The following is a 9,460-nucleotide window of genomic DNA, read 5'->3' on the forward strand; positions in this document are numbered from 1 at the left end:
GCGGTTTCTCCGAAAGGACCTTTTGTTTAGGCCCTAAACACTTCAAGCAGACTCAGTAATCTTTTTTTTTTCTCTCAATTTTTTGAGACGGTTTCTCTAGCTTTGGAGCCTGTCCTAGCACTAGCTCTTGTAGACCAGGCTGGCCTCGAACTCACAGAGATCCACCTGCCTCTGCCTCCCGAGTGCTGGGATTAAAGGCGTGCGCCACCACCGCCCGGCCAGACTCAGTAATCTTGATTTGTGCTTGTGTGTTTGTTTGGATACAACCCTGACTGATCTGGAACTCACAGAGATCCGCCTGCCTCAGCTTTCCATACCGGTGTGTGCCACCTTGCCCCGCTTGACTTCTTTCTGGCATTGGTTCTTTCAAATCCACCGCGCACGATTTATAAATTTTCCATAACAAGCCGGGCGGTGGTGGCACACGCCTGTAATCCCAACACTCGGGAGGCAGAGGCAGGCGGATCTCTGTGAGTTCGAGACCAGCCTAGTCTACCAAGGGAGTTCCAGGACAGGCTCCAAAGCTACAGAGAAACCCTGTCTCGAAAAACCAAAAAAAAAAAAAAAAAAAAAACCAATAATTAAAAATAAAAAGGAAAAAAATTTTTCCATAACATTAGTTTTTAAATTCCCCTTTCCTTTCCCTTGTACTTAGCAGCAGCCGTTTTAACCGACACTATGGAGTTCCTATGTGTCAGGAAGAGTACTGGGCACTGTAGGGTCAGAAATATGGGTTAAGATAATATTCCTTGGTTCCAAAATTCCCCAGGGAAGTTGTATGCTAGTAGTAAGCTATAATAGAGTTGTGCTTAAAGGGTTAAGAGCAGAACTGGTTCTTCCTGAAGGATTTACAAAGGTCACATCTGAGCTCAGTTTTGATTAGAGTAATTCAGACAAAGGTATAAAGTTTTTATTCAACCTTGTACATCACCCAAGGTAAATGTTGAGATGGGACAAAAGGGTGACCTTTGGAATCTGCCAGATTCTGGCTGCTGCTTGACAGTCGCTTTTGCACGTACTGTTTAACATCTTTGAGCCTGTGCTGTCTGGAAAACGGTAATGACACCAGCTGCATGAAACCATTAGGAAGCTTGAATGAGAAGGAGTATATATTTACTACACGGCATTTAAAGCTGGGACTGGCGTGGAATTCACCAAGATGAACATGATACTGATTGTATACTACTGAAACAGTATAATTAAATCACACACACTGTAGTTATAGGCACCGTCTTAAAGTTGTGCAAAGGGGAATGTTAGAATCACTGAAAAGGCGCTGGAGGCGGCTTTCTAATTAAGAGCACTGTCTGCTTTTGTAGAAGATTCCCAGCACCCACATAGAAGCTCACAACCAGCTTTAACTCATTTCTTATGATCTGCCACCATCTTCTGGCCTCGGTAGGCATCAGGCATGCATAACATTCATGGGGGCAAAAGCGCTCGTGCTTATCAAATAAAAATAAGCCAAGTGTGGTCACACATGCCTTTGATCCCAGTACTTGAGAGGCAGGGGGATCATTGAATTCAAGTCCAGTCTGGTCTACAGAGCAAGTTCCAGAATGGCCAGGACTACACAGAGAAACCCTGTCTCAAAAAACTGAAACTAAACAAAATTAATAAATAAGCTTTATTTGAAAAATGAAATGAGAAGCTGCGCAGTGGTGGTGCACACCTTTAATCCCAGCACTTGGGAGGCAGAGGCAGGAGGATCTCTGAGTTCAAGGCCAACCTAGTCTACAAGAACAATTCCAGGACAGGCTCCAAAGCTACAGGGAAACCCTGTCTCAAAAAACAAAGACAAAATCAAAAAGAAAGAAAAGAAAGATGAAATGAGAACTGGAGAGATGGCTCAGCAGTGGTTAAAAGCACTGACTGCTCTTCCAAAGGATTTGGATTCAGTTCCCAGAACCTACGTAGCTATTGTCCCAACTGTGACCCCAGTTCCAGGGGATGCTACACCCTCTTTGAGCTTCCGAGGACATAAGACTTACAGTTGGTGCATATACATACAGGTAGAACACCCACACATATATATTTCTTTAAAAATGTTTAATCAACGAAATGGATTGCTGCAAAGTATCACTGTAAACACAGGTGCTAAGATACTAGAACAATGATGTGGGGTCATAACCCTGCACTTTATTGAGCAGTGCTAGTTCAAATGCTCTCGCTAACAGCTTCACAGACAGTGTTAAGATTTTAAGGTTTTCCACCTGGAAACCATCCTTCCAGAGCTCCTTGTCCTGCTCCAATCTCTAGGACTGCCGCAATGCTTTTGTCTGTGATTTCCTTTATTCTCTTACGTAATATCTAGTATTGGTGATAACTAGTATCCTCCTTAGTTATATTTGCTTCCTGCTGTGTTGCCATTTCCTGTGGAAGATAAGCACTAGCCTTCAAATGGTCTTACATTATTAGAATTCCATAGTACTATTCTTTAAACAATACCAAACTAGCCATCATAAATAAATATTTCAAGAGAGTTATCTCTGTTTATACTCAGATATGAAACAGTATGGATTCTAGATGTCAGTCTTAGCCACTCTTTAACAGGTTACCTTTACAAGTTATTGATACTTAATTTCTCTGAGCATTTTGGGAAAAAAAAAACTTCTATTGCGGTAAAAATACCTACCTACATTTAACAGTTACTGTGAGGGTTTGTAGGATTGAACGCAAAGCTCTGAAGTCAGAAGAAACTTCTTCAAGTCTGGGTTCACTGATGAACGAGATACTTAATTTTAGGCAGCTATTCACCAAAGTGTGATGAAGGTAAAGTGGAATTATAGTTATGCTAGTGCCTAAATCCAAATGTTTTGTTTATTTTGCTCTAAAGTAAAAGTTGGCATCACTTTGTAATCTCAGCTGGAAAAGGAGAATTGTGAACTTGAGGCTAGCCTTGGCTATGTAGAGACCTACTTTCAATCACAAAAAATTGACTGTACCTGCTGGATATAGTGCCACAAGCCTTTAATCACAGCAGAGCAGTGAAGAGGCAGGGGCCAGCCTGATCTATATAGTGAGTTCTAGACTGGCCAATCAAGGGTATATAGTGAGGCCCTGTCCAAGAAAACAAAACCAGGCGGTGGTGGCACACACTTTTAATCCCAACACTCTGGGAGGCAGAGGCAGGTGGATCTCTGTGAGTTCAAGGCCAGCCTGGTCTACAAGAGCTAGTTCCAGGACAGGCCCCAAAGCTACAGAGAAACCCTGTCTTGAAAAAACAGCAACAACAAAAAAAAAAAAACCAAAAACCTGTATTCTGCCTGCTCTATAATATAATTGCAATTATTGCTAATAGTGTTATTGGTTCTATTAAACCACTGAGTACATATCCTTTGGATAGTCCAAAATGAGCTTGTATGTTTCCCCCCGAGTGTCAGTTCTTCTTTCTCTCTCTCTTTAATTAGTAGCACCACCATCTAAGTGGTTTGCAAACCTGAAATGAAGGCACAGTTCTCAGCAATGCCCTTTGTCTGACTCATCTACGTACCAAGTTCTGTGGAGTTCCTGTTTCAGCTCCTCAGTCCCCACACAGTCATGTTGAGACTAATTCAGACCAGGACAGTGCTCACTTGTATAGCTTTCTAAGTAGTCACACTTTTATTCTTCCCAGGTAGGCAGAAATGACCCTTGTCAAATGCAGAGCGACTAGATACAGAGACCTGGGAGAAGGAATTGAAGTCATTGCCCAGATTTTTATTCCCCTGAACACTTGACTATATTCACAGCAGAGAGAGCAGAAGAGGAATCGAGCTTTTAGAAAAAGATCCTCCTGCCCTATTTTTCATTCGCAGGACTAAAGAACTTCATAAACCTGAACATTAAAAAATGAATATACTAAAACATAAGTGTATTTGTGGGTCTTTAATATATTGTCCCCAAGCCGGGCGATGGTGGCGCACGCCTTTAAATCCCAGCACTCGGGAGGCAGAGGCAGGTGGATCTCTGTGAGTTCGAGACCAGCCTGGTCTACAGAGCTAGTTCCAGGACAGGCTCCAAAGCCACAGGGAAACCCTGTCTCGAAATATTGTCCCCAAAATAATACCTGGCTTTGTATATATTTGTCCTAAGTACATATTTAATTTGCTTTCGAGTGATCAATACTGTTTTGAGGACAGAGATGTTATTTTTATTGTTACATCCTTAGCTTTTGAAATGTGACCTGGGATAGAGAAACTGTATGAAAAGTGTTTTTGGGGGGAACAAATGATACTTTGAGAGAGGGGGTGGTGGCTTGTAGAAGTATCTTGAGAAAATGAAATTTTAGGACACAGAAGAAGCGATAAAATTTAATTAAGGCACAGGAGAAGCTGTGATCAAAAGCATTGAGTTGGAAATGAAAGGTGCTAGTTGCGAGCAGATGTTCAGCAGAAACATTCAGAGTGTTTCAAGAGCATATGTATTTATAGAAACAGGACTGCAGGGCTGGGGAAGTAGCTCAGAGTGCTTGCCTGCATCCACGATCCCTGCATCTGGGTTTATTACCAATGATGGATAAAAGCCAGGTGTTGTGGTGCCTGTCTGTAGTCCCAGCACTTGGGAGATGGAGACGGAAGGATCAGAGGTTCAGGTCACTTTGTGACATCTTTCAGAGCCTGTCTCAAAGAAGGGATGTGGGGCTTACTGGAGAGTGAGCTCAGTTGGTAACGTGCTTTCAAAAGTACAGACCTGTGTTCACTCCCCAGACACATTAAAAGTGTGAGGCAAGGCGGCACACAGTTATCACCCCAGTGTCGGGGAAGAGGCTGAGACTGCCGCTCCCTAGGGCTTAATGACCAGCTGACTTAGCCAACCAGGTGAGCTCCAGGCCAGGGAAAGGAAGAAAGGATACAACAAAGTCATCCTCTGGATTCACAAACGTGTATGCAGTCTATATGCATACCTACACACGCATGAAAATGCATACACTAAAAGGATTGACAAGGTAAGGTGGATTCAGACTAACTAAGAAGGGTAAGGATGTGATTAAATTTGAGGAGATCCACAAATCCCCTGGTACTTTAGGTAGAACCTTTTATGTGCACTTCTATTCATTGTTTTTCCCAAGTTTATAAATCTACCATTTAGGTTGTATTTAAGAAAATGGTAGAGAAACTGAAGCTTGATTTTTGTAGTCAGTTATTCCTCAGGTTTTTCTGTTACAGCACTCACTGGAAGAGAGGGACTCTGTATCTGGTGCATGCGTGGTACCTTCAGAGGCCAGCAGAAAGTGTTGGATCCCCTAGAACTGAAGTTAGATTGTTTTGAGCCACCATATGGGTGCTAGGAATTGAAGCCAGGTCCTTGGGAAAAGCGACTAGTCCTAGTAACTGCTGAGTCATTTCTGCAGCCCCTAAGGGCCTGAGGTTAACCCCAAAACATGAGTTAAAAAGCTAGATGTGGTCGGGCAAGGTGGCTCATGCATTTAAGGCGGATCTCTGTAAGTTCAAAGTCAGCCTGGTCTACAGATCGAGTTTCAGGACAGCCAGGACTGTTATACAGAGATATCCTGTCTTGGGAAGGAGAGGGGGAGGAAGCTAGGTATGGCCAGGCAGTGGTAGCACATGCCTTTAATCTCAGCACTCAGGAGACAGAGCTAGGTTTGAGACCTGCCTGGTCTACAGAATGAGTTCCAGGACAACCAAGGCTACAGAAAGAAACCCTGTCTAAAAAAAGAAAAGCCAGGTATGGTGATGTGTGCTTTGATTTCAGCACTGAGCAGGGAGTGACAAGTGGACCCCTGAACTTGCTGGCTGCCCAGATGAGCCAAATCTCTGAACTCTAGGTCTGTAAGACACCCTGTCTCAAAAACCAAGGTGGATAGGTTCTGTGTCCATACACATGCATCTGCACTCTTAACCATTGAGCCATCTTTGCAAAAAATTTTCTTAGCAAAAGACCGTGTCTCAAAAAAAAAAATGCCCAAAATCTTAAAATCAAACACCCTTAAATTCTAAGTCTACATGTAACATGTAAGTATTGATTTGTATGTGTGTGTAGTGCTGGTAATCAAACCCAGCGTCTTACACTTGCTACCCAGTTGTTACACCCCTTGAGTTACATCTTCTCCCCCAAGATTTTGTCATTCGCTTACTTGTCAGTATCCTAGATCCTGCATAAGGCAGCAGACATTTATTATAAGTAAACAGGGTTGGGCTAGTGAGACAGCTCATTGTGTAGAAGCACCTGCCATGTAGCTTGATGGATGACCTGAGTCCTGTCCTGGGTCAAGGAGAGAAGTGACTTGAGAAAGTTGTCCTCTAGGTTCCACGTGTGGACTGACACATGCCACACCATATATGCACACAATATTAGTAATACTAATATCAATACATTAATAATATTTATATTGATATTAATATTTTAATAGTGATGAGAAAGACAAAATAAGGGTATTGTTAGCTCAAATTCTATTAGTTGCTTGAGTCCATTAGAAACAAAAAGTGCTAGCTTTCCCAGCACTCTGGACGGCATAGGCAAGTAGATCCCTGTGAGTTCAAGGCCGACCTAGTCTACAAAGTAAATTCTGGACAGCCAGGGCTACACAAAGAAACCCTGCCTCAATCCCTCTCCAAAGGAACTTTAATCCCACACTTGGAAAGCAGAGGAAGATTGATCTGTGAGTTTAAGGACAGCCTGATCCACCTAGCAAGACCCTGTCTCAGAGAGAAGAAAAGAAAGTACAAGTGATGATGAAGCTCGGTTAGGAAATTGCTTGTCTAGCATGCACAAGTCCTGGTTCAATTCCTAGAACCACGTAAATCAAGAGTGGTAGCATAAGCCTGTAATCCCAGCACTGGAGAAATGGAAGCTAGAAGAGCAAAAATCCAAGGTCATCTGCAACTATGTGACGAGCTTGAAACCAGCATAAGAGACATGAAGCTTTGAATTAAACAGGAAGAACAGAAGAGAGAATATTTGTCTCTGACTGGAGCCTTAAAGGTAAGTCTAGCACTTTAAAAGTTTTTTAAGTGTGTGGGGGGGAGTGCTGAGACCCGAACTCTGATCCTCTTCAAGAGATATATGAGCTCTTAACTGCTGAGCCATCTCTGTAGCCCTGCACTTTAAAAGGCAAAGAACAAAACCTCAGTCTTTCTCAGTTGTCCACAATTCTCTTGTACATGAGTGATATGGAAATAATAAAAGACACTAGAAGACACTATTGTAATTAACAGAAAAATAACAAAAATGAAGCCTTACTCTGCTAAACATTACATATCCCTACATCTGCCAAGCAAATACAATCCTGTGCAAGGTGTCTCAGTCATCTGTGTGGCACTTCTTGGGAGCACAGTTGAGGTGTTTCTGTGAACAGTTAAATTGTCTTTGACTCATTTTACCTCTACAGGGCCATTTCTGAGTGATAATTAGAGAAAAATGTCAGTCTGTTTACTAACTGCTGTACAAAAGAGGTAGCCCTCCCAGCTCTTTCAAAAGATTAAACCATTTCCTTGGTTCTGAGGGGTTCTCATACATGGAGATGTTTGAATGTGTTTATTTGTTGCTTGCTTGTTTTTTTATTTGTTTAATGAATGTGTGTATTTGTGGTGTATGGGTGTTTGCACACATTGGGGTTGTATGTACACATGCCCCGTGCATGCACATACAGAGAGGCCAAAAGGACATCACATGTCCTCTATGATTTTCTACTTCATTCCCTTGAGATGGGGTCTCACTGAACCTGGATCTTGCAATATTTCCATCTGGACTGGCTGATCAGGAAGCCCCAACAATCCTCCTGCCTTTTCCTCTCCCGAAACTGCCTAGTCACCCGCTACCGCACTGGATTACAAGCTAGGGTGCTCCAGGGATCTTCTGCGGGTGCTGGGGCTCTGAACTCATGCTTGCACAGAACCTACTGCCACCCATGGCGTCATCTCCCCAGCCCTAAATGTGCTTATTTTTAGGAAGGGAAATGAAGAATTTCTAAACATTGGTACATAGCTTCGTTTCTTTAAATAAAAAGGACTATGTGTATAAATTGTTTAAAATTTCCATTTCAAGTAACCAAGATAAAAAGTTATGTCATAAACTGAAAATTGTACCAGGCATGGTGGTGTATACTTATAAACCAGCACTTGAGAGTCAGAGGCAAGAAAATAGCTGCTAGTTTGAAACCGTCCTAGGCTACAGAACAAGATGTTAGCTCAAACACCCCACTCGGGGAACAGAAAAGACCTTGGAAGAAGAAACTGTAAGAATATAATGTTGGGCCGGGCGGTGGTGGCACACGCCTGTAATCCCAGCACTCGGAAGGCAGAGGCAGGCAGATCTCTGTGAGTTCGAGGCCAGCCTGGTCTACAAGAGTTAGTTCCAGGACAGGAACCAAAAAAAAGCTATGGAAAAACCCTGTCTCGAAAAACCAAAAAAAAAAAAAAAACGAAAAAAAAAAAAAAAAAAAAGAAGAAAAAGAATATAATGTTGGGAACAGGCAAAAAGCACCTTGTCCTGCCATTTTACCAGCAGTTTGAAACAAAATTCAGGTTCCCAAGCTCTAGGGGAGCTGGGAAACTTCCAACAGTTGGCCCACCATAGAAATAGTCATTATACATCTTTAGTTCTCTAGAAACATTGTGACTGTTCCTAACAACAGAAGGAACAAACAAATCTGATTGGTTGGACTGAAAAGCTTGCATTGTATGCCTGTTGACAATATGGAACATTCAAAAAGGCCCCTAATCTCTAAAATTTGATTGGTGAAAATTGTGGCTGTAATTTGACAGCAAATGTTTGTGTTTTTTGTGTTTAAATGCTTGCTTCAACTGACATTTGGGGGTTCACAGTTCAGCTCCCAAGTCTATTCTACAGCCCTGATGGATCAATCCCTTCTCCTTCACCCTTCTTTTGTGCTGCCCTGCATTAAATACTGCTTTGTGGTAACCTTTTGTGTCTGCTTGGGTGGATTCTTGGAGCACAACATATTGGTCTATTGTTCAGGAATACAAATGCCTACTTGTGAGGGCCCCCAAAGCTGATTTGGCAGCACCTGTGACCCCCAGAGGTAAGCCAAGTTCTGGCTTCTGGTTTCTGGTTTATGCCTATCTGGACCCAAAGGAGAAATTGGATTCAGTATTCATCTTAAGCTCAGAGGATGGAAGACATCCCTTTCCTCGCTTTCCGGTCGGAGGAACATGTATCTAGGCATGATTTTGCATCTTCCCTAAGTGTCTTGTCCTGTCTGTTTGCCCGTTACTGTCAGCTTTGTTTTTTGGTTTCACTTTTCTCTGTCAGTCTCTGTTTTGTTTTATACTTAGAGATCATAAAACAAGTTTCTTCAGCTTCCCCTATACCTCTAGACTTTGTTTTGCAATATTTCAAAGAGTTCCAAAAGAAGGCCAACATTTCAGGAGATAGTCTTCCCAGTGATGATGCCTCATCTGCCTCCTGGGCCAGGTTGATGGAGCAGCGGGATGTCTGGGTCCCACTAACCAACTATCTGGTTCTTTTCCCATCTCTTCTCCTACTGGTTGTCCTTGGA

Source organism: Microtus ochrogaster, unplaced genomic scaffold, assembly GCF_000317375.1.
Source record: "Microtus ochrogaster isolate Prairie Vole_2 unplaced genomic scaffold, MicOch1.0 UNK70, whole genome shotgun sequence".
Taxonomy (NCBI): Eukaryota; Metazoa; Chordata; class Mammalia; order Rodentia; family Cricetidae; genus Microtus; species Microtus ochrogaster.